The sequence below is a fragment of the Crocuta crocuta genome, unplaced genomic scaffold (genome assembly GCF_008692635.1).
Source record: "Crocuta crocuta isolate KB4526 unplaced genomic scaffold, BGI_CrCroc_1.0 scaffold205, whole genome shotgun sequence".
NCBI classification, from domain to species: domain Eukaryota; kingdom Metazoa; phylum Chordata; class Mammalia; order Carnivora; family Hyaenidae; genus Crocuta; species Crocuta crocuta.
In genome coordinates, this window is record NW_027530644.1 from 190,977 (window position 1) to 217,108 (window position 26,132).

Consider the following 26,132-nt stretch of genomic DNA (forward strand, 5'->3'; position numbering starts at 1 on the left):
AGAAATCTGCTTAAAGAAATTTAAAGTTTTTGACATTTACTTACATAATACTGTATTCTCTCTGAATAGAATATAGGGGTAGAGGGTTAAGGAAATTTTCTTAGAACTTTTGACAGAAATCCTAGTAATTTCCATCTGAAATATTCTGCAGATGTCTGGAAAAATACAAAAGAACACAAAAACCTAACTGCTAAGTTAGCTGTCAAATTCAGGTCAGAGTGGTTAAGCTTTCGTTTGGTAGATTTGTATTCTAGAACTTCTTAGTAATTCTTTTTTTCTGGACTAGTAGGATAATGTGAGCATAAAAACGACAAGGAAGTATGGAGGTAACATGAAGCTATCTAACAGAAGAACTGAACAGCTCACTTCCCCATCAGCAATGGTTTTGGCCAGCGGATAGGAATTAGGCATGTGTGTTAGTTATGCCGAGAGACACAGAGTCCAACCCAGACCACTGAAGCTGAATTAAGGGAGTCTTTACTACCGGCCGGGACTGCAGAGTTAACACAGAACTCCAAATGTGTGGCCCCGAGTCCAAGGACTTCGGGCTTTTTATAATCAGCAAGCAGGCAAGTGGGCAGTACAAAAGCAGAATTGATGAGTTATTGTAAAAAAAAAAAAAAAAAAAAGACTACAGAGTGATAAAGAGAGCAGCCTTTATCCTGGTGTTTAGGAAAACATTTGTCATCCTGAAGGCAAGGTGTAGGGTCGTAGGGGGGCCTCAAAGGAATAGCTATTACCTCAAGGCCGGAGTATGCTAGCCATGTCATAAATAACCATTAACAGGGACCATTAACCCTTGTCTTTTTACTTGTTTGCTTGTTTTCTTCTTGCCCCTGAGGATAGTTATGTCGCCCTCCAAGTGTAGACCCAGAAGGTTAACTCTGGCTCAAGATGGAAGGACTGAGGCTAAATTCATGTGCAGCATGTGTAAAATAGGAATAATGCCTGTATTGTTTTTCAAATCAGCCGACCTTAAAGTTTAAGGGAGTTCAGTGTTACAGCACAATCAAGTAAAACAATCAATTATTTGTACCAAAAGAAGACCTGAATAAAAAAAATATCTGAATTAGTATATATTTTTACCTAGTGTTATGAGACATTTCCAAAATCATGGTATCGCCTACATCTCTCTGTTCTACTGAGGTTGGCCTTTCTTAGAGTAGCTAAAGTTATCATCTTCCTACCTCTTTGGATGTTCAGCTACATTTGGTTTTTTCTTAAGTAGTATTTCCATGGAACCAATATAGCTTTCTCTCTCTCTCTATCCCCTGGGACCTAATGCCCGAGATGACCAAGAAGCTTCTGGCGTATTCATACTCGCCTCTTGCTCTCCTCAGTTGCTCTTCTCCCACAATGCCTCTAGCTCAGAAAAGAATTCTCTGCCAACTCCCGAGACTGTGTAGGAATGATAGGAATCCTTAGAAGACACATCACTAGCCGTGTTCAGGTATGAAGCAGTCTTGAGTTCTCATTATACTTTGTGGAGACTCAGACACGGAGATGGCTGGTCTCGTAGGTAATTTGTTTCTTGTTGCGAATTGGGACAAAAGCAGAAAGAACAAATTGCTGCCAGTCACTAGTTCATAATCATGGTCTTCTGGATATCTCCACTGGAGTGCCTCATGTATCCCAAACTTAGTCCTTCCTGAACTCTATCTTTACCCTTCTTTCAAATCAGGTACTATACTTACATGTTCTGAGTAGGGTAATGGTATCACGATCTTACTAAGCATTCAATATAGTAACCTTGCAATCAGTTTTTTAACTCCCCCTCTTTCATATACCTTCCTTTACCCCCATTTAAAATTTTAATCAAGAACTGTGGATTCTCTCACCAGCGTATGCCAAATTGGTTTTATCCGCTCTGTCCCCAGTACCATCTGCTCTACTCCGGGCTCACGTGGTCTCTTGCTTGTATTGTTTTGGGAATCTCTTATCTTCTCTCCTGCAGTGTTCCTTCCTGCTGATTTCTTCTTCACTTTCAAGCTTTAATTAATATGTCTTCTCTGCTAAGCATTTCCTGAACTCCTCACTTTAGTGCAGTATTATCTTACATGCTCCCGTGCACATCTTTGTAGTTCTTACTCATGCTGTGATTCACAGCTTTGTTTATGCCTCTGTGTCTCCAACTAGACTTTGAAGTCCTTGAGAATGGACCTTTGTCTTGTATACTTTAAAATTCCCAGCCCATAGTAAATGCCTAGCATGTTCTTAAATAAAACTGATAAATAGAAAGGATTCTGATTTGTTATGAAATCTAAAATTAGTGGTATAAATTGATAAAGTGGAAATTAGGAAGGCCTTATTATTAGATTTTAAGCAGACATTATGTCCAACATTTATGTGAATGGAAGAAGTTCCAGGTTTTCCCAGACATCTCTCTTTTAGGTATTTTAAAAATCACAAGCAAAGGGTGGCTTAGTAGGTTGAGCGTCTGACTTCAGCTCAGGTCATGATCTCATGGTTTGGGATTTCAAACCCAGTGTCAGGATCTGTGCTGACAGCTCAGAGCCTGGAGCCTGCTTCAGATTCTGTATCTCTCTCTCTCTCTTTCTCTCTCAAAAATAAACATTAAAAAAATCACAAGCAAAGGTGATTTTACACTGTGATTTTAGGATGTAGGAGTGAATGCAGCAACTCTCTGCCTGAATTGAAATACACATTTTATCTTTTGGCATACCTAATATTCTACTTAGTTCTGTTAGTGTGTTTCAAAAGCTAGGAGAAATTGTTCAACTGAATGCTTTTCAAGTGTTCATTCTCGGATATCGGTGACTGAAGATAAGTTGAGCTCCAGGGGCCAAATGACCCAGGGCACACTTTTTAATCCTAATGAAATGAAATCATTCAGGTAAAAAACAAAAGTAAACAAAAACAAAAAGTAAAACCTGTATGTGAAACAGTTTTTAAAAAATTTTATGCCATGTAGTCATTTATTCCATGATAAATAGTTTATAGATGATTACAAAATGCAGTTTCACATTTAAAATCAGCTAAAACTTTGTGAACAGTTACATTGATGTGCAAAATGTAACTATGTACAGGAAGTTATTAATGTAATAATTATTATAGCATACCTCAGCTTAATGGTAAGGCTTTACACCTTTTAGTATCCCCATGCAAATTACAAGGCATGACTTAAAAGCAAGAAATAGAATATATCTTTTTTCTAAGTTTATTTATCTACTTTGAGAGAGACCGAGAGAGCACAAGCGGGGGTGGGGGGTGGGGGGTGGGTAGGGACAGAGAGAGAGGGAGAGAAAAAATCCCAGGCTGGCTTTGTGTTGTCAGCACAGAGCCCGAGAGGGGCTCAAACTCACAAAACCTTGGGATCAGGACCTGAGCCAAATTAAGAGTGGGAAGCTCAACCTACTGAACCACCCAGGCTCCCCGAATTTCTCTGTCTTTATATCATTGCCTTTCAGTGGGGTGGAAGAGAGTGAGTCATTCCCAGACCCCTTCCATCATGACAGCATATCAGAATCTCTGGGAGCCTCTTTAAACTTCTCATTCTTCCTGTACCCAGTAGGAATTGCCATGTGTAAAGACAGTTTTTTCTTGACAAAAGTGTGGTGTTCATAAAATAATTTCAGTGCCACAGATTTTGTTTTCTTAAATAAATGTTGGTGACTGAAGAGATAAAAAGGGACATATCAGTGATAATATGTGCCTGTAACATATACATAGCAAATAAAATGCTGGACATATTAAGGTGTTCTCTGTGCTTGTAGCTAAATGGTGGCATGCCTCAAATATATTCCTTTAATAAGGAAGTGAGAGAGGCACCTGGGCGGCTCAGTTAGTTAAGCGTGTAGAAAGAACTGGGAATCCTGTCTCTATATCTAACCAAACTAGGATTCTTGAATAGTCTGAGAACAAAAAGCCTGAAGGTTTAAGATGATAAATGTCTCAGAATATAATCTATATTGCTCCTGCTTTTATTTTGAGGCTATTACCCTGGAAATCTGTTGTCCTCCTCGTAATACATTTACCACATTTTCCTAGATTGGAAACACCAGTTGGGACTGTGTGGTTTGACAAACACCTAGCTCAGTATAGTATCTCATCAGCAAAATGTATCAGGTTTACAGGGTCACTCATCTTTATGAGAAATTGTGTATTCTTATCCTCTTGAAGCAAATGTAGTAAAAAGCCTGTTATGGTAAGGCAAAGAAGTGATGATCTTATTTCCTGAAACCATTGTGTTAAAGAATTTCCTGCCCTATGAGGGAATATGTAACACATCACATACCCACTGAAGGAAGCTTTTAAAAATATTGTGGTTTGGGGCGCCTGAGTGGCTCAGTTGGTTAAGCGTCCAACTTTGGCTTAGGTCATGATCTCGTGGTTTGTGGGTTCAAGCCCCGTGTCAGGCTCTGCTGACTGCCAGCTCAGAACCTGGAGCCTGTTTCAGATTCTGTGTCTCCCTCTCTCTCTGACCCTCCCCTGCTCACGCTGTCACTCTCTGTCTCTCTCTCTCTTTCAGAAATAAATAAAACATTAAAAAAATATTGTACTGACACAGCATTGGCATGATAAAGGGAGTTAATAACATAACATGTAGGTTCTTATTAAAAATGTAGCATTGCTTCCTTCATCAGTTCCTTCAGTCTCAAAATGAAGAAAAGCAACAACAGTCACTAGCTAAAGTCATGCTGTTGCGGTAATACCAAGTTCTACCTTGGAGTGACTTTGAAGAAAAGTCAGTATTTCACATTCAGATCATTTTTATTAACCAGCATTATAAAGAAGTAATTTAAGGTAATTAAGCACTTTCACTCTGACAGGTTGATGTTGTTTAGTGACAGGTGTGCCATGTGTATGGCAGCTAATTTGATAGAGGGCATTTTCTTTCCAGAGTCCCTCTCCTGCTTCTAGTCTGTAGAGATCCAATGTCTTCCCGTACTTAGGTCTTTCTCATTTAGAGAAGATAAGACTGACTTTATTTGCATTCAGAATCTGTGAATGTTGCCACCAGTTGCCTGAATCACTTTCAGGAAAGTTGTTTATTTCATCTAATTTCATGACAGAGGGATTGCCTTTTTGGGTCAAACATTCTTTCCCGTATCTCTCTGTTTTGTTTCTGATGCTGAAATCAAACTGCAGGTTGTGAGATAGCAGAGTAATTGTATTTCATGATGTTGACTCCATAATTAGAAGACTGTGTCCCCAAATGCCCCCAGATATCTACTTCAGAGGAATATGTGAATCTATAAATCCTGAATTCACTTTTAGTAATTTTGGACCGTATTTCCATTGCTTTTGACTCTACTGACTGCCAGAAGTAGAAATTTTGTAAGTCTAATCCCCATATGGAATTTCATCTTATCTAAGGACACATTAGTAGTAATTGTCCAGGTATCTCATGAGAGTCTTTAGCCGTATTGTGATAATAGTCTTTCTGAGAATTCTAACCAGTTTGTCTTGGTTATTGGAGACACTTCACTTGCCCTTCTTAATTACAGGTCTCTTGTTTTTGACAGTTTCCAATACTTTTGTGTTCCTAAGATAAAAGAACTGCAGAATTCCAAGCAGAACTCCCTTACTTTGTGCAAGAGTAAGATTGTTCTCTTCATTTTACTTCTACTCCACTAGTGATGTCCAAAGTCTTTTATACATGTAACCTATAGTTCACTCAGGCAGAAATAAGTCTCATTAAGACACAATTTTTCCGAAGCCCCTGGGTGGCTCAGTCAGTTAAGCATATGACTCTTGATTTCACTCAGATCATGATCTCACACTTCACGGGATCCAGTCGAGCCCTGCATCTGACAGCGTGAAGCCTGCTTGGGATTTTTGTTGTCTCTCTCTCTGCCCCTCCCCAGCTCATTCATGTGTGCCCCTCTCTCTCAAAATAAATAAAGATAAGCTTTAAAAAAAGAAAAAAACACAACTTTTCAAAAGTGTTTTTTCAAATATGCAAGTATATAATCTCTACATCTGAGGAATGTATCCCCTGAGGCTACACCCAGAGAGTTGGTCAGGGCTGGTAAAAGAGTATCCTTTGGTCACCTACTAACTGAAAAGAACATTGTCAAATTGTCATCTAGGAAAATTGTTCCAATTTGTACTCCCGCTGAGATTTCATATGAGTACCAAACTGTTTTCTTCTCATTACCTGCCAACATTGAGTGTTGTCAATCACTTCAGTTTTTTGACATGATGATGGGTAAAACGTGACAGCTAGTTTAATTTGCGATCCTGTCTGCTGTTGAGTTCTTGTGCATCTTCTCCTATATTTATTGGCTATGTGTATTGGTTTTAATTATTAGAAGTATTCATCTTTATTTTCTTATTTCCTAGCTCCATTAATGTAATACATTGTTCTTTCTCAACTGTTCTATAAACATCTTTATCAAGAAGCACCTTGAATGGGTTTTTCACTCATTCTTCTTTCCTTTTTTTCTCCATTCCTTTCTACTAGTCTATTTTTATATTGTTAGTAACATACTATTTAATTTTAGCAAAATATTATACCTCACAATTCCTCAGATTTTTGTGAATTTTTCTGTATATTCACATCTTATTTTCCAGGCCAGTATTGGAATCATGATCCATATGTTTATAGACCATGCACATATAAAGTAGGTCCTAATAGCACTACCCATTTCTCTTTCCCTAAGGAATTAGTGTCAACTCTTATTCACTATGACTAAGGGAAGAGTTCTTTGCTAGACTGATAATTATCTCATACACCCTAGATGGTTATTGTCCCACCCCATTTGGCCAAGATAATTTGCTTCTTATTTTAAAGCTCTTGTGACTAATCACAAATAGCTTAAAGTCTTTATTTACATAATGTTCAATGTTTAATTATTAAGTAATGAGTCAGTTTTTTTAAAGATTATTTATTTTGAGAGAGAGAGAATGAGTGCAAGTTGGGGAGGGGTAGGGAGAGAGGGAGAAAGAATTCCAGTCAGGCTCCATGCTGTCAGCACAGAACCTGATGGAACAATCCATCTCACAAACTGTGAGATCATGATCTGAGTTGAAATCAAGAGCCAGATGCTTAACCGACTGAGCCACCCAGACACCCCAAATGAGTCCATGTTTTTAAAAAATTATAAGTGAAAGACTCTCTTTTTTTTTTTTATGGTGCCAATTTTAAATACAGTTTATTTAAGACATTGCATTTTCCACTTCACAATACAGTGCTTATAAAGTGCAATGTTGTATTTCTTTCCCTGTGCACATATTCCATATTCAAGTATCAAGAATGCCCAGTTTATTAACTATAGCAGCTCCTTTAAAACTGCCATGGAATTTGCTACAAATTTGGGTCCTTCAAATGTTTTGTGTGGAACAATGCTAGACCTATTCTCAGGTTGGCTTAATCAACCTCCTCAATGGTGGGCCCGGAGGAGGCACCACCAGAGGGAGGAGCACCGCCACCAGGGAAGCCTCCGGGCATTCCTCCAGGCATGCCTCCTGCACTCTGGTACAGCTTTGTGATGATGGGGTTGCACACCTTCTCCAACTCCTTCTGCTGATGTTCAAATTCTTCTTTTTCTGCAGTCTGGTTCTTATCCAGCCAGTTGATGATTTCATTACACTTGTCCAGAATCTTCTGTTTGTCCTCATCATTTATCTTGCCCTGAAGTTTCTCATCTTCAACAGTTGCTTTCATATTGAATGCATAGGATTCCAGGGAATTCTTGGAGGACACCTTGTCCCGCTGCTTCTCATCTTCAGCTTTGTGCTTCTCAGCTTCTTGGACCATGCGCTCAATGTCTTCCTTGCTCAAACGACCTTTGTCGTTTGTGATGGTGATCTTGTTTTCTTTCCCTGTACTCTTATCCACAGCAGAGACATTGAGAATGCCATTAGCATCAATATCAAAAGTGACTTCAATCTGAGGAACGCCACGGGGGGCAGGAGGTATGCCTGTGAGTTCAAACTTGCCCAGTAGATTGTTATCCTTGGTCATGGCACGCNGGCATCAAAAACTGTGTTGGTGGGATTCATTGCAACTTGATTCTTTGCAGCATCACCGATCAATCGTTCGGTGTCAGTAAAGGTGACATGGGGTGGTCCGGTTTCCCTGATCGTTGGCAATTATTTCCACCTTCCCGTGCTGGAAAACTCCCACACAGGAGTAGGTGGTGCCAAGGTCGATGCCAACTGCAGGTCCCTTAGACATAGTTGCTTCTGGGTGGGCCTGGCCCGGCTCGGGAAGAAACAGGTACCTGGAAAGCTAGCGCCGCGTTCAGTGAGTGAAAGACTCTCTTTCTTATAAAAGGCTCTAAAAAGTAATTGTTTTTCTCAGATATTTATAGTGTTAGGGAGTAATGATCAGTAAAAATGTTGATAGGAAGGCACTTAACAATAAGTTCACCTGAACAGACAAAATTTGCTCAGAAGCAGTGAGGAGCATTATCTTCCAAAAGCCCTAAGGCAACCCTGTCAACTGAATTTACAGATATTACCATTTCTGTTTAGAAGTAGCATTGCCCCCAAATTAAGTATTGTTGTTATCTAGATTACCTCCCTACTCTTCTAAGATAATTTAAGGTAAACAGTCATCTGCACTGCTCTGCCCACCTTCCTGCTCCAGGAATACCTCTCACAGTGTCTGACAGAATGAAAGCTCCATACACAGCTGGGTTTTTTGGGGGTTTTTTTCTTTTATTTTACAGCGCAAGAGAGGAGGAAAGAAAGTATGTGTGAACGGGAAAGGGGGCAGAAGGAGGGGGAGAGAGAGAGAAAAAGAGGGAGAGAGAGAGAATCCTAACCTAACCAGGCTCCATGCCTAGCACAGAGCCCAATGTGGAGATGGATCATAGGACCCTGGGATCATGACTCCGGCCAAAATCAAGACTCAGATGCTCAACTGACTGAGCTACCCAGCTCCGCCCCCCGTTTGTTTGTTTTTTTAATAAAAAATAAACAGATGGACATAACCCCACCTCTGTCCATTTCACTTATATTCGTGTTTGTTTCGTTGGTGGGCTTAAGAGATTCTCACTGCTAAGACATTAAGAGATTCGGAAACTGAACCTATAGACAACATTCACACTAGAGTTGTAAAGCCAAGAATAGTAAGACTCCGTGTTTAGCTTGGGTTACACGAACCTTACGCAATCTTAAGTTGCCAAGTGGCAGTGGGAGGCAAAAACTAACTTGTCGGGAGAAGCAAAAGAAAACAGTATATCCAAAGAAAAAGGGGGAAAAGACAGAGAAACAAGTGGAAGAGGAGGAAGAGACGAGAAGGAAGGGACAGGAGGGAAGACCAGATAGCTGTGAGCAAAAAGGAGGGTGTTCGGGCAAGGCCTGGGGAGGATGCCCAGAGGCAAAAGCCCTGGTGGAAGGCAGGGATGGAGTAGAGGCCAGGGTGGGGCTGGAAGGCAGGGGGAGAGTACAGGCAGAGGCCATGCTAGAAGGAGGGATAGAGTAAGCAGAAATCTGGAGGAGCCGCACCTGCCCATGTCATGCTGCTTCCTCATTGTAAAGTCATCTGTTTCCACTCAGGGTAAGAGGGAGAGGGTGAGCAGAGGTCTCATAAGGCTTTGGAACAGTTTGAGGCCACTGTGGGCTTCAGCTGTGCACTGCAGAGCTGCTCTCATCGTGATCACGTGCCAGGAATGGATCTGCTCCCTGGGAAACAGGTCCCGCCCCCAGCCCTGTTGCTCAGATATGAAGCGATCCATGCCCATGCGATTGTGCTGACAGAACTCAAGGAAGAATCCGCATCTTGTTTCAACTAACCATCCTTTTCCATCGCTGTAGAGAACCTAAATTCCACTTAAGTGGAACTTTAAAAGGACTGCAACTTACAGAATGTCTAATTCAATTTAGAAATAAACGGGGTCATTTATACTATTAACAGATAAAAGCACCAGAGCCTGTGACAGTTATCCTATATAGGTAATATATGGGCCTAACTGAGCTGTCACTTTATCTGTTTTAGCTCATTATATCATCTAAATTGACAGGTAAAAAAATCAGTATTTTCTTATGCTTAGAATCTAATCTAGATTCGGTATTTTCCTACACTTGGAATCACAATCTAACGCTGTACTGTAGACTGTATGGTCAAAACAAAACAAGTTATTAACCATTCCCGCAGTTGCTGTAGGTGATTTTTTTTAATGGAGGTTTGATACAATGTTAAGAATTATCTTTACATCTTGGTAAACTATAATGACTAAATAACAAATGGTAAAATACCCATCCACAGGTATAGCAGGGATTATGCAATCTCTTTCATCCAATATATATTCATGAGCCCATTTGGTTAGACATCCTTTTCTGTTTATATTAAAATCATTCTTTTATGAAGTACCCATTTCCATTTTATTTTATTACTGCTATGTATTTAGAGTAAACAATACCATCAAATACTAACTTCATTACAGTTATGTGGGAAAAGCCTACTTTTTATTCGATCTGAAGAGAAACCAGAGTATAAAGCCTACTTTTTAATATGCACCTGCATTCATTTTCAGTCTGTGCCTTTTCTTGAATGCTGGTTAAATGTAAAAAAGACAAATGTTAGAAATATATTCCAGCCTCTTTTATTGTTGGTATTGTTTCTTTAGTGCTGTATAGCCATTATCTAAATAAGTCTTATTATATTTTTAATTAGACTAAAGAAGATTATTCATATTTTATTCAGTGAAATAGTATTTACAAATGCCTTAGTGTTCTTGTATTTACTGATCTCAATTGTTTGGAAATGTTACCATGGAGAACAATCAAACTCCAAAGCATTGTTAAAATGTTGCTAAAATATAGAAGTAAAAAGTTTCATTCACTATGGCTAAAATTTTTGAGTAATGTTAGCCATTCTCATAAAGGAAATTCTGTATCTCTTCAGTTCCTTATTCCTTTTGCTCTCATTTTATCTTTACTTTCAGCTTCTGTACCTAACATCTCATTAGCTTGTAACATAAGGAGCCTACTGATAGCATGAGACCAAGGAAATAGAAGTCTTGGTAATACTTTCATAGGGAATGTGTTTTATAAAGTTGTTTTTTTTTTTAATAGAAGCATGGAATCTCAGAGTTTGAAAGAATTTCAGAGGTCAGAATTGACCTAATTTATGGCTTTGATCAATGAATGAATTTCTTGCAGGGCTCCAGTTAAACATTGTAGTGTAACCAGATTTCGGAGAAAGTATTAAAATTTGAAGGACTCTTACCCGAAATCAAATTTTACTATATATATTAGCTAGCTAGAATTTAAATAAACACTTGAAATACACTTTTTAAAGGAATCTCAATTTCTAAAGGTAATACTTTTTTTTTTTTAATGTATGTATAATAGCTTGGAAAGAGACCAACTATCATAAGTGTTGTGGAAACACATTTGAGTCACCATATGATTTTTGGGGGAGGTTTATTCATTTATTTTGAGAGAGACAGAGACAGAAACAGCACAAGTGGGGGAGGGGGGAGTGAGGAAAAGAGAGAGAGAGAGAGAGGGAGGGAGAATACGAAGCTGGCTCCACACTGCCAGTGCAGAGTCCCACTGAGGGCCCAAACTCATGAAACCACAAGATCATGACCTGAGACAATATCAAGAGTTGGACACTTAACTGACTGAGCCTCCCAGGCTCCCCAGAGTCACATGTTATTTTTATCAAAGGAATGGCATTAAACAGATGTGATACTGAACCTATTATGAAAGAAAATCCACTAAAGTGGTTTAAAAAATTACCATTACTTATTTAAGGCTCTCCTTTCCCAAAATTTAGAGGAAGAAAAACATAAGTGGACTTGATACGTGCTACCTCATTTGTTGATCAAATAGAGATCTTTGTCTTCTTGAGATTTTGTGGGGGAAAAAATGCCTAGCAAATGTTGGCAAAGATGTTGGGAAATGATAGTCTACTAATAGAAGTTGTAGTCATTGATTTCACTTACTTTCATATTCCTTATTCCCTCATTCCACTTTTTCCCCCTGCATTTCTTTATTAGAAACAAAGCAGGTTCTTTCATATCCCATTCTGTTTATACTTTTGTATTTCTGACTCCTTAAATAGGTGAGGTTCTTCCATTTTTAGAAATTTTCTGAGGTATATTTCTACCACCAAAGAAAAGAGCTCCTTTAAGCATTCTGAAACATGTGTTATTAAAATATCCTATGAATTTTTGTAAGGATGAGCATATAATTCATTCTGATTCCCTGACTTTTAATTTTTAAATTAATGAGATAGATTTTTCAAATAATCACTTTTCAAGCTACACTTTTTTAGAAAAAAAATCTAGCCATAATTTTCATATCTCATATAACTTAGGAGTATATTGGAAATCATCCATAATGGGTTTATGTACATCTGGAATAGAGCCTCTTAGACTAAGGCTCTGTCCCAGGGTTGCCTTAGATATGGCTCTACATAGACTATAAAGTAGAATTAAATAATAGTTATTAATTCAATAACATGGATAGTTATCAGAAGTTTTTAAACAAAATTCAGAACGTATGGTACAGTTTTATTTCAAAAATGCAACTCTGCATCAAACTATGCTTTGTCTCTTATTATCAATGAAGCATTTAACCACACAACTGGGGTCAGGTTGGATTCTACCAACAGAGATGGCCACCATGTCCTGGAGCTCTCTCAGGGTTGCACATTTCCCCCTGATTCAGTCAGGACTGGGGTGATAGGGCATAATATTAGACTGCTGAACTAAAAGAAAATTAGTTCTCATCAGAACTTCATCACTGTGTGATATTAAATACATTTCTTCATTTCTGTGATCTTTAGCTTTTTGTCATGCATGTCATTGGTGTGTGATACTACTTGCCCAGCCCAACTCATAGGGCTGTTTTGAGAAATATGATTCTTATTAACACCTTCCACAGTGCAAGTGTTATTATTCCCAGCTTACTAAGACCCACATTTTTTTTTTTAATTTACGTTATTACCTATGGCAGTTATGGAATATTTCAGGGCATACTGTATTTACATCACAGGCAGATAACCTTTAGAAATCTTCTAGCTTTTTGATACAAGTGCACATACATAAAATATTGCCCATGAACAAAAGAGCAGCAAGCACAGTAACAACAGCATTTGACATGCTCGACCCACATCCTTCCCAGAACTCTGTTTTAAATGAAAAGCACCATGAGATGTTTCTGAGACAGCACTTTGTTTGGAAAATCACAAGAAATTTGAGGAGTTCAAAAGAAGAAATGTAAATGTTCATTTAAAATATTTGCTTGTTTACTGTTTCAAAATAACTATACTCAATGCTTTGGAGAAATTGACAGTAATTTAATAAATGTTATTGAGTTCTATTGGTAAGTTGATGGGGACACAAAAATTATTGAAGTATACTTCCCACCCTCTGGTAGCTTATTACTTCCTTGAAAGTAATAAGTAATCAACAGGGCTGAATGAAATAAATGTTATGCTAAAAGTATAAATAACCTAAAGATGGACTATAAATTAGGATCCGGTTAATTTAGGCTCAGGGAATTAGTCAAGGCTTTGTGAAAGGGGCCTGCAAGTAGACTGAAGTTTGAAAGATGGGATTTTCATAGAGAAAGGGGGAGATAGGGATTTTAGACTAGAGAAACTGTACAAGTACAATATGAAAGATGGTGTAAGAATATGGTGATCAGAGGGGCGCCTGGGTGGCTCAGTCAGTTAAGCGTCCTACTTGGGCTCAGGTCATGATTTCATGGTTTGTGAGTTCAAGCCCCGCATTGGGCTCTGTGCTGACCGCTCAGAGCCTGGAGCCTGCTTTGGATTCTGTGTCTCCCCCTCTCTTTGCTCTTCCCTTGCTCATGCTCTGTCTCTCAAAACTGAATAAACATTTTTAAAAAATGGTCATCAGATGGGCATGCATGGATATGCAGAGATGTATGATACTAAGAAGAAAAGTAGTTAGATGGTGAATGCCCTTGTGAAGAATTCACATTTGATTCTATAAGTGATTTTTAAATAGTCTGAAATCTAGAATGGAATCTATGAAATTGGAACCTTTCTTCTGAACCCCAGACCCCAAAAACCAGTAGCCTACAAGGGTTTTCACTTACTGGGTCATAGATTGCTGAAACTCAATGGACCTGAAGCCAAGCTCATTCTTTTACCACCTCCCATCTGCCTGTTTCTGTCATTGGCAGTACCAACTACTCAGTCACCCCAGTTCAGAAATCTGGACGTTTTCCACATGTATAATCTCCTCATGTACCCTGCCATCCAGTCGACTGTCACATGTTGTTTTTGTCACCTACTTCCTTAATATCTCTGAAATCTGGCTTCTGCTCTACATCTGTGAGCCTGTTAGCCTCTTGCCCCCTGCTTGTCAGATCTGTTTTCCACCTTTCTCTGCCCTTTGGTTTTCAAAGGCTGGTGCAGTAGACTGCATCACCTGGGTCCTTGCTGCCTACATTCTCTTGGGTGTTGGGTGCCCATTGGCAGACACCAGCAGAGAGCAAACACAGGACAGAGAAAAGTTCATTTTCTGTTTGGTTTTTGCCTGGTACACTCCCTGCTTAAGTGCCACGTTTCTGTCTCCCTTCTTGGTACCCTTAATTGTGCCCACATTTCTTTTTTTATTTTTTTATTTTTTAATGTCTATTTATTTTTTAGAGAGAGAAACACAGAGCAGTAGCAGGGAGGGGGCAGGGAGCGAGGGAGACACAGAATCCGAAGCAGGCTCCAGGTTGTGAACTGTAAGCACAGAGCCTGATGTGGAGCTCGAACTCACAGACAGTGAGATCATGACCAGACCCGAAGTTGGACACTTAACCAACTGAGCCACCCTGGCATCCCTGCCCACATTTCTATAAATAGTCTTTTCATAAATTTGTCAACATTAAAAACCTGAAGGAAATTTATTTTCCTGCCAGAACTCTGAAGATAGAATCCTCTCTGCCAATTAGTTTTTGGACTTTTGGGGTGGAATTTTAAGTGGTCTTTCTGTGTCATGACTGCATTCTTCACATTGGAGAACTATCTTTTCTGAACATGTGATGTAATAACAGTTTGTATAATAGGAGAATATTCTCTAATGACCAATATATGGCATTATGTGAATAATATGATCTCAGTTTTGTAAAAAAAAAAAAAGAAAAAAGCATACTCCAGAATGAAAAGGAAATGCCATTGCCTCTGGCATAATTGTGAAAATCTTGCCATTTTTCTTTATTTAGCCTGTTTTTGGTTCATTTTGTTTTATAATTTCTACTCTGTGGATAGAATTAGACAAACTGTATTTGTATAATAGACAAATATTTTACAACTTTTTTGATATTATAAGAATGTTGCTAACTGCTGGTATGTTTGCTTTGTCATCCAGATGCTAGAATTGAAAGAAATGCCCCTAAATTTTACTTACAAGGCTTGAGTTCAATTAAAAAAGGGCAAATATAACTTTAAGTGTAAAAAAAACCATGAGATGATCTTTTAACTGGATATATGAAGTAGAGTTGGGAGTCTTTTCTAGATTCTCATGAATTATAATTTAACTCAAAACTAAATATGTCACTTAAAATGAAGGGATAACCAAACGGAGAGAGAGAGTGGACGGCAAACCATAAGAGACTCTTAATGGTAGAGAACAAACTGAGGGTTGCTGGCGGGGAAGTGGGCTGAGAAATGGGCTAAATGGGTGATGGGAACTAAGGAGGGTACTTGGGATGAGCACTGGGTATATGTGATGACTCACTAAATTCTACTCCTGTAACCAACATTACACTATGTATTTACTAAATGGAATTTAATTAAAGACTTGAAATTAAATAAATGAATTAATGAATTAATTAAATGATGCTTTCTATCAGATATTTAAATTCCCAAGAGTATTTTGCATAACCCTATTCCACATTCTTCTCAGAGGACAAATTACTTTGGATCCCTTATCAGTTGGCAGGCTTACTGCTGCATTTCATTAGCTCAACAGTGAAAGCTTCAGGTTGGATTTCTTATTGAATTGCTCCACATTTTAATGATTTGGATAATTTTTTTTCCTGCTCTGATAATCTGAATGTTTTAATGCCTATCTGGTATAAGTTTCTTTTGCAGTTTGATCTTTTTCCAGAAATGAATTCTCTCAAGAAACCTATATTACAGGCATATTAAAATTTTTAAAAAAAATATTTTAGTTGCGGGGCACCTGGGTGGCTCAGTGGGTTAAGCGTCCGACCTTGGCTCAGGTCATGATCTCGCGGTTCGTGGGTTCGAGCCCTGTGTCGGGCTCTGTGCTGACAGCCAGCTCAGAGCCTGGAGCCTGTTTCAGATTCTGTGTCTCCCTCTCTCTCTGCCCCTTTCCCGCTCCTGCTCTGTCTCTGTCTCAAAAATAAATAAACTATAAAAACATTAAAAAAATATTTTCGTTGCCCAAATTGAAACTCCAGTCTGACTTTTGTCAGAATGGAAGTACAGATTTAATATATTTTATTCCAAGAAATATTTTGTATAGTTTCTCTCCTTGTTGTCCTGGTCTCATTTTGTTCCTCTTTAATCATTGACTTTCCTTTCGCCTCTATTTACAGCTTTACTGACTGCTTGAGGATGTATTATATGGAACACATTTTATTTTTTAAATGACATATTTATATAGAATATCAATCAAAGGTGATATATAAAGGCATGGAACATTCTTAATTTTATAGATGAAACAATTGGGCTTAATGTAATGAAAATGGTTGGAATAAATGTGATTATTTCAGCTTCTGATGGCAATCTCATTTTGATAAAACCCCAACTTACAGATGCAAAATAACATAATAAACAGAAATGGTTTTACGTAGATATCTGACGAGTCCCTTCTTATGAACTCCTGTAGGAAAACAAACAAGTTATACTTTGTAATTTCCTCAGCAGAGAAAGTGAAGATATTCACAGTAGGATTTTAATAATATTGTTGAAAACTTAAAAATAAAATAACTGCTAATAAAATACAAAATCTGTGTCTTCTTACTAGAGCCCAACTGAAAAACATTTGCTGATTTGTGTCTCTATTTTATTTATCTGTATAAAATGACTGCCATTAGGTATTCAAAATGCTTAAGAAACATGAGGTTTGTGGGGACAGGATTACACAAGAAATGGTCCAAGTAATGTGGCTAAAACTTTTCAAATTAGCTTGATGGTCTCCTGAAAATTGTTGTCCCTATCTGCTAGCTTTCAGAAACACTGTTACCTATACCATAGGTATGCTGTCTCACAGCTTTCAAGCTCAAAAAATAATACACAACTCACAAAAGTCAGTATTGTGAAAATTACCCAAAAGAGAAAAGAGGAGTAGTCAAATAATCAGGGAATGAAGTGTAATTTGACTATAGGGTAAAGACATTGGAATGATGAGGTGCATTAGATACAAAAGCCACCACAATTATTTCATGACTTTAACGGAACTCCTTGATATTTAAGCTCTTATTCAAAGAGAAATTACTAGAATAAATAGGATTTGTGATATTTTCTCCATGAAGTAGGTTTGACTTTCTTGTATTATATTAATTAGTTGTTTACAGTGGACATTAAAGTGAAATCATTATTGCCCAATTTAAAAATGCAGCCTCTTAAAGCAGGAGTAGAAAGTTTTGTTCTGTTTTGTGGTAGTTGTTTTAATTATTCAGGAATAATTTGGTTAAGGCCAACACTAACAATTAAGAGAATAATGAATTGAGATCTGTAAAACACTTTCCTCATCTTCTTGTTAAATTAGGAACTATGAGGTTCTGCTCAAATATAACAAAAATGTCTATGCTTCAAGCTATGTTATCACCAACATTTTGTCTCAATAATAGAACTATTTAATGATCCATTGCCATGTGCTTATGACACTTATCATCCTTTATCATGGGCCACTTATCAACAACTTGATATACATCATTTTATTTTCCCCAACAATCCATACAGGATGGGAGTTATTTACTTGGTTTTATAGATGAGAAATTTGAGCCTTAAAGACATTAACTTTCCTCTCTGGAGTTCACTCAGCTAGAAAGTGGCTGATCCCAGATTCAAATAGATATGTAGGGACAGACATTTGTAGAAGAAAAGGAAAACTCAAAATGTGACGTAGGAAGAGTGAGTACAAAAATAAATGGAGAATTTAGCCTGGATGACATGAGCGAAAAAGATAAAAATAGAAAAAAAAAGATAAGTGATAAGATGGATCTAGTTAAAGTCTAGATTACCTAATGATAGCTTATCTTGTTAGGGAAGTTTTCAAACATACATAAAAGAGAAAATAATCCAATGAAACTTCATGTACCCACCACTCTCTCAATAATTACCAACTAACCGTCAACTTTGGTTCTTTCAATTTGCCACTGCTGCTGAATTAAGTTTTAAAAAAATCACATACAATGTCTTTAATGGTTTCAGTTTCATTCTCTAAGACATAAGGGCTTTTTTAAAAAAACTGCATTATCAAACCCCCAAAAATCATTATTATTAAATATCTAGTCAGTATTTGGGGTGCCTGTGTGGCTCAGTCAGTTAAGCACCTGACTTCACCTCAGGTTATGATCTCACAGTTCATGGGTTCAAGACCCACAGCAGGCTTTGTGCTGATAGTGCGGAGCCTGAAACCTGCTTCAGATTCTGTCTCCCTCTCTCTCTGCCCTCTCCTGCTTGTGAAAGTAAGAAAACATTAAAAAAAAAAAAAAAAAAAAAAAAAGTCCATTCTGTGTTGTTTTCCCTATTTGTTATATAATGTCTTTGATAGTTGTTGAAAATTGTTGGGAAATTTCTCAAAAACTTGCTAAAATGTCAAAGACAAGTGTACTTTTTTTTTTATCCTGGTTGGTCTTTCACTGCGGACTCTTTTCAATTCCCCTGAACTTCTTATAGGATTCCTGAGAGCAGCTCTTTTTCATTCCCATGCAAACCCATTGTCTGAACTCTTCTTAAGCCATATACCTAGAGGAACACTTTACCTCCAACCCTGAAGTATTTGGTGTTTCTTTCAGTTACCACCCGTTTTCTTTTCCCTGTGGTCTTAGCACTTTTGTGTAACCTAATTCGAAGGCAGACTTTTTCTCCTGTGATCACCCCATCCCATTCTAACACACACTCATCTTATGCTATCAACTGGGTCACCTCTTACCTAATTTATTCTTTTGGTGTCCACCCAGCATTTCCAGTGTGCCTAATAATGCTGAAGTTCCAATGGGGGAAAAAAAAATAGAACAATACATGGAGGGATGGGTGATGGATAGATGGATAGACGGACAGATTGTGAATGGATTGATAGGAACATAGAAAAATCAAAGAATACAACTGTTTTAGCACATTGTTTATCACATTGTATTGACTTTCCTTACATAAAAAAATGAAGCACTACTTTTGAATTTTAAGTTTTCTTATAATGGTGCAATAATCATCCATTTAATTTAGGTCTCATAACCCTAGTGATCCCTGTCTAGCTGCTCTGTGTTCTGTTCTTGAAGCCTTCAGCCATTGAGTCTTATCAAAACATCCTTTGCAAGTTTACCTCCACCCCTAATTTTTATTCCTGCTATCACCATCCACATTGGGATCATATACATTTATACTGCATTAGGATTGAAACACTGTAACTCCTCTACCTGCTGGTAGATGTTCCAGTTTCTAACTCATCCCATATATACCAACATACTAATCTTCTCAACTATTGTTTTGATCACATCATTCCTTGGCTATAAAGCTTTAACTGTTTCCCCTTTGTGCCTTTTGGAATCTGTGATTGGACTGGCATTCAAAGACTTCCCTCTGCATTCTAGGCCAAATCAGCCTTTGTAGTCTTGCTGGCCATATGTGTAATCTGCTGAGGAGGCTCAGCAGATTTCTGTGTCTTAGCAAAATTAGATCATTAGCTATTGCCATTGTACTGCTGCCTTGCCTCTGAGCCTCTCTTATGATTCAGCTCCCATTACCCAACCCCTGCCTCCTCTTGAGGCACTATTGTACAAAGCTCCTAACACACCTGGAGTTTTACTGTTTCTCCTCTCTTTCTCTTTCTGACTGCAGGGCCCTTCACTCCTTTCTTCATGACAGACACCCATTATATTGCAGAAATTCACATATACAAGCACATGGATGATTCTGTTTTAGAATAAAAAAGATCTCCCCAGAGTCTCAGGAAAGTGTTAATTTTAGTCAACTTACCAGTATCTGAACTCTGGACCTTAGACTTGAAAGCCTCATCCATTTCTTTCTTTCTTTGTTTTTTGTTTGTTTGTTTTGTTTTTGTTTGTTTATTTTTTTTCCCAAGGCTTAAAATGATATTTATTTGAAAGTGATTTTTTTATTTTTTCTTTTTTTCTTTCATAGTTTACTGTCAAGTTGGATTCCATATAACACCCAGTGCTCATCCCAACAAGTGCCCTCCTCCATACCCATCATCCCCCTTCCCCTCTCCCGCACCCCCATCAGCCCTCAGTTTGTTCTCAGCATTCAAGAGTCTCTCATGGTTTGCCTCTCTCCCTCTCCCCAACTATTTTTCCCATTCTCCTTCTCCCCCATGGTCCTCCTTTAAGTTCCTCCTAATCCTCCTATAAGTGGAAGCATTGGTATCTGTCCTTCTCTGCCTGACATTTCACTCAGTATAACACCCTCAAGTCCCATCCCATTGTTACAAATGGCCAAATTTCACTCTTTCTCATTGCCATGTAGTATTCCATTGTATAGATAAACCACATCTTCTTGATCCATTCGTCCGTTGATGGACACTTAGGCTCTTTCCATGATTTGGCTATTGTTGAGAGTGCTGCTNGTTAAGTTTTCTATGTAGAGTATCATGCCGTCTGCAAAAAGCGAGAGTTTGACTTATTCTTTGCCAATTCTGATGCCTTTGATTTCCTTTTGTTGTCTGATGGCTGATGCTAGGACTTCCAGCACTATGTCAAACAGCAGTGGTGAGAGCGGACATCCCTGAGTTCGTTTTTTCCTACCATCACTGACTCTGTCTAGATCCTCTAGCACCTCAGATTTGGTGGCTCATGTGGAAGACGCTTGTCATGCCAGACACAGTCCTTAACAGTGGTGCAGAAGTATAATTTCCGTTATATAATACAGTGTAAAAAATGTAGGAAATAATTTTTGCAATGTCTCTTTGGAGTTCTCACACATGTATGATGCTTCTGTAAGTTTATGTTGTAGCCATAATATAGCCCAAACATTCCCCTAGGTGTTGGGTAATTGGGAGTAAATCAACAGTTGTTGAAATGCAGAATTTTAGAACTTAATAAAATGTAATATCTTCTCTGATTTATTTAATATATAATAGAGGTCATTGAGCTCAGAATCATTTCAGTGATTCCCCACGGTCAGTTAAGATAGACCAAACAAATGATATATTAATAACAGCTATTAGTATAGGTACTAAAATACCTGCAAAAATTAAGATATTCATAATGTAATGCTATAACTTACTAAACAATAGTAGATTGCACACAATATACTATATATAAAATCTTACATAAAATGAACATTTTTACTTAGGTTGCAGAGGATAAGGACCAAAAGCACTTATTCTTAACATCAGCCTCTCTCCTTTCTCTGAAACCCACTTAGCTCATTGCTTTTGACAGATTTTACAGACTCAAAAGTATATATTCCCTAAGTGATCATTACTCTTGATTTCTATTACTCAATTCAAAGTTTTCTAATTGTGTTGAATTTCATTAAAAATATAGCTATTATAGATGTCCATTAATTTATTATTATTTTTAAAAATTTGAACTTCTTATTAGCTTTTCTTCTGTTGGAAAAAATAACTCTTCCTGTATCTATGCAGGCAATTACTAAGGAAGTCTGAACCCTTTCAAATGGTGCTTAGTATTTTGAAACATAAAAGGCACAATATTCAATTTTTCAATTTTGAGGATGATAATGACAGTTCTGTGACTACAGAACATTAACCCAAGGTATACTTACATTTCATGAAGTATCTAGGTCATATTAGAACATATTGCTAATAGCTTTCTTTCCTAATGGTTTACAATGAGAAAAATAAGATGGGGCTCAAAATTAACAGTTTAAGATTGTGAAGCATGTTTCTAAGGAAATGCAAGTATTGAATATTAACATTGTGATAAACATCCTCTATCAAATCTGTCCAGAAGTTTTAGTTCTTTTCATCCTATCACTAGGTTCTACCTTACCTTTTTAAAAATTTTTTGACGTTTTAGTGCATTTATAAATATGAGCATTACACTAAGAACAGTGGACTTCAAAATCTCCAGTCAATATCACTCAGTGGAATTTAGATATTTGAAGTATGAATACTGCTATCAGACTCATTTTCTTGACACTATTTTGACCAGATATTTAATTTTTCAGGAATTAAATTGCACTCCAGATCAAATATAAACATGTGTCAGATTTACAAGACCTTTCATAACCTCTATAAATCCTAACCAAATTTATTCCATATTCATAAGTAATGACCTTTGTGTTTAACTTTAGGTTAATTCCATAAACATTTTAAAAAATATTACTATCATTTTCATTCTAATCTTTGTCTCTTTATCTTTGCAGTGCTGGTCTTCCAGCTTGAATGACTAAAATTAATCTTTATCTTTTTAAAATTAATGAATTAATTAATTTAGAGTGAGTGGGGACAGGTAGAGGGAGTGGGAGAGAGAATCTTAAGCAGGCTCCACATTCAGCGAAGAACCCAAGGCTGGCCTTTATCTCATGACCGACTGTGAAATGACTGAGACTGAGTCAAACACTCAACCGACTAAGCCACCTAGACCCTCCCTTTACTCGTATGTAAGGCTTATCCATGAAGCTCTGTTAGTCTGTTTTCTCTGCCATGGACCCACCTGTAACAACCTTGCACATATGGAGCATTTGTTTTTCTTCCTCTGAATAACTACTACAGTGTATTACTTAATTGATTATATAATCTCCTGAATGGCCTTGAATTATGTCATGATTATGAGCTTATGAGAAATTTATTGCCAGTGTTTATATTATTTTAATTTGGCATGACCTCCAGAGTTTAGGTCAGTTTGGGAGAATTTGCTACAGTGAGAAAGGTTGATTGTAAACCAACATTGAGTCAGGTTTTCAAACTGCTAAAGCATGTGAAGTTTTACTCAAATCTCTTTTTTCATTTTTTTAACTTGTATTAATTTTTGAGAGACAGAGACAGAGTGCAGATGAGGGAGGGGCAGAGAAAGAAGGAGAAACAGAATCTAAAGCAGGCTCCAGGCTCTGAACTGTCAGCACAGAGCCCGATGCATGGCTCAAACCTACAAACCACAACACGAGATTATGACCTGAGCTGAAGTTGGCTGCTTAACCAACTGAGCCACCCAGGCTCCCCTTCAGTCAGATCTTAAAGATGACCCAGGACTTCTTTCTAAAAATGTTCTAAGTCTCATGTGGCTGATGAATGCATTTATTTGTTTACTTTTTCAGTAAGAATAAAACAGGAATTAGTGAAGAAGCAAAAGGAGAATTTAAATAGTATATAATATCCCGGTGGTTTAATGAATACCATTTAACGTGACTGGTTTCTTTATTGACTTATAAAGTCAATTGATGTACCTTTTGAAAAGCCTTATTCTAATCAGGTATATAATTTTTCTTTCATTATATATAGTTATTTCTACAGAGCAGTGTGATTTTAGGTAACTGGGAATATAATACTTTCAGATCAGCTTTGGCACACTTCCTTTGTAATTATTATTCCTTTCCAGGAATATAACGCACCATAAAAAAATAAAATGAGCTACATTTTATTTTGGCTTTCTTGGCATAACTGAAATTTTCTGTAGACTTTATATAATTTTCCATCTAGTGAAGGTGCATGAAACCAGAAGTCCCGATAAGCTACCTGACTTGGTTGACATCAGATAAGCTTGTCAAAGATGTATAATCTAGTCTCTTGGATCCTGATCCAGTGTAATATCTGTCACGCAAGAGAGACTGTAATTTGTTCTACATTTAGTATGCTAGAATCATCCATTGGCTGACTGACTTCAATTACTTTTTGCAAACAAATCTTTATTTATCCTGGTAATGTGTTTTGTTCATTTCCAAAGTCTTAATTAATTTGTTACATGAGACTCTAGCAAATAAAAGATAAATTCTTCAGATGTGCTGATTAATTTCTTAAACAATACCATGTTGCATAATAGTATTTCTTTAAGAAAAATTCCTCTAGTTAAAAAGACTATTCCAGACATACGATTTTAGAAGTTACTATGTAAAATAAGTTTATAATATGGACATTTCTTTTCCTTATGTCAGTGTTCTCCATCATCATACCACTTGTTATTTCACAATCAATGCATTAATTAATAATCTTGATGTGATTGGAAGGTTTTTCACATATTTAGTTTTATAAAGAATGTGCACAAGACATGAATGAGGTTGCTACCACTATCTTTTCCTTCTTCTGGCACCTTCTATCATTCATAAATAAGAAAGGAGTCATGTGAGGCTCTTTAAATGATTGAAATTGTTCTTCCTAGAAAAAAATCTGATTGAAGTATGTTTCACAGGTAGTTTGAAGAATGTCACCAACTTGTATAATTTGGGTATGGTCCAGTATTTGGTTATAATATCATATTAGATTAAATAAAAACAAATTTACCTGTTATCCATGGCTTTCTTCATCTTCTAACATATTCACAACATGTCCATGACATCATTCTGTCTATTGTTGGGGCGCCTGGGTGGCTCAGTCAGTTAATCATCAGACTTCGGCCAGGTCATGATCTCATGGTTCGTGGGTTCGAGCCCTATATTGGGCTCTGTGCTGACAGCTAGCTCAGAGCCTGGATCCTGCTTCAGATTCTGTATCTCCCTCCCGCTCTCTGCCCCTCCCCTGCTCACACTGTCTCGCTCTCTTAGGAAAAAAAAAAACAAAAAACATTTTGGCTATTGTTGCCATGTTTGTCTTGCATTCCCTCTCATTTCTTGACATATTTTGTTTCTTGGTCTCTATTACTCTTTTCAATGCTACTCCTGTCTCAACTGTATATTAAGAGATCCTTCTAAAGACCAGTTCCTTGCCGTCCATGATCTTGGCCTACCTATACCTCAGCCATTGACTCCCAGTCATATCCTTGATAATAGCATAGCCTTAACTGCAAATCCGATATAACCTAATTAAGGTATCCCCATCTGACTATCACTTGTACATATATTTCTGGCTTATTCCCTCTGGTATCTGCTAGTATCCAGTGTTTCTTTATTTATTCCTTTTTTTAAACTGTATGCTGTGGAAGCTTCCAAAGAAAGAAAGTTGGTATATAGAACTCTTATGTACCATCAGCCACTTTCAACAATTATCAATTCATTGCCAATGTTGTTTCATTTACTGTAATGTGAAGTAAATACAAGGTAACATATAATTTAATCTTTATATTAATAACTACATTTAAGAAATGATATATTTATCTTTTTTATTATATTACTAACAACGTGAAGAAATTATTGTTAATTTTTAATAGGTAACTGGAATTTAACCCNATTTTATTTATTTATTTATTTATTTATTTATTTATTTTGAGAGGGAGAGAGAAAGAGCAGGGGTTGAGAGAGAAGAGAGAGAGAATTCCATTATAACATAATCTCATTATATTCTCATGGCCACAACTACATCCAGGGTTACATCAAACTCTTAGCCTGCTCCATGTCTGCATCCCTACAGCTGAATAAAGCTGGAAAGTAATTGACAACTACATTGACTGTTTTCATTTTATTTATTTATTTTCCTTGTCCTCCCATTCACAGTACAGACCAGGCAAAGGGCCTGGGCTGGAATGTATATGGGTGGATTTACTCTGCCTCCTCTTTCTGTACAGTCAGTGTAGGAATACAGCCTGGGATAACCACCATGAGGCTGATTGTTCTAATTTAAATTTTTTTTTAATGTTTACTTTTAAGAGACAAAGACAGATGAGTGTGAGCGAGGGAGGGTCAGAGAGAGAGGGAGACAGAATCTGAAGCAGACTACAGGCTCTGAGCTGTCAGCACACAACCTGACACAGGGCTCAAACCCATGAACTGTGAGATCATGACTTGAGATGAACTTGGATGCTACATTGACGGAGCAATCCAGGCACCCCTGACTGTTCTCCTTTTAAATTCATTATTAGGGAGTCCTTAATACTGCTCTGTAATTATACTATATTTCTGTAGTCTTCTCTTATCCCTACCATTCTATTTAATACCCCTTTCTTGACCCTTTAACACGTCTTCCATAGTCTAGGGTGTTCTC

General features: G+C 37.4%; 1 protein-coding gene, 1 non-coding gene and 1 pseudogene across 2 annotated transcripts in view; 1 reads left to right on the forward strand and 2 right to left on the reverse strand.

Moving 5' to 3' along the window:
- Window positions 1–26,132, forward strand: part of FAM83B (family with sequence similarity 83 member B) — an 86,429-nt gene that overhangs the window by 45,307 nt on the left and 14,990 nt on the right. The gene's annotated exons all lie outside the window — the stretch shown is intronic.
- Window positions 7,103–7,931, reverse strand: LOC144235536 (heat shock cognate 71 kDa protein pseudogene; annotated as a pseudogene).
- LOC144235561 (small nucleolar RNA SNORA51) lies at window positions 25,626–25,756 on the reverse strand. The gene has a single exon (XR_013336251.1). It is a non-coding gene; the product is annotated as a small nucleolar RNA SNORA51 (small nucleolar RNA).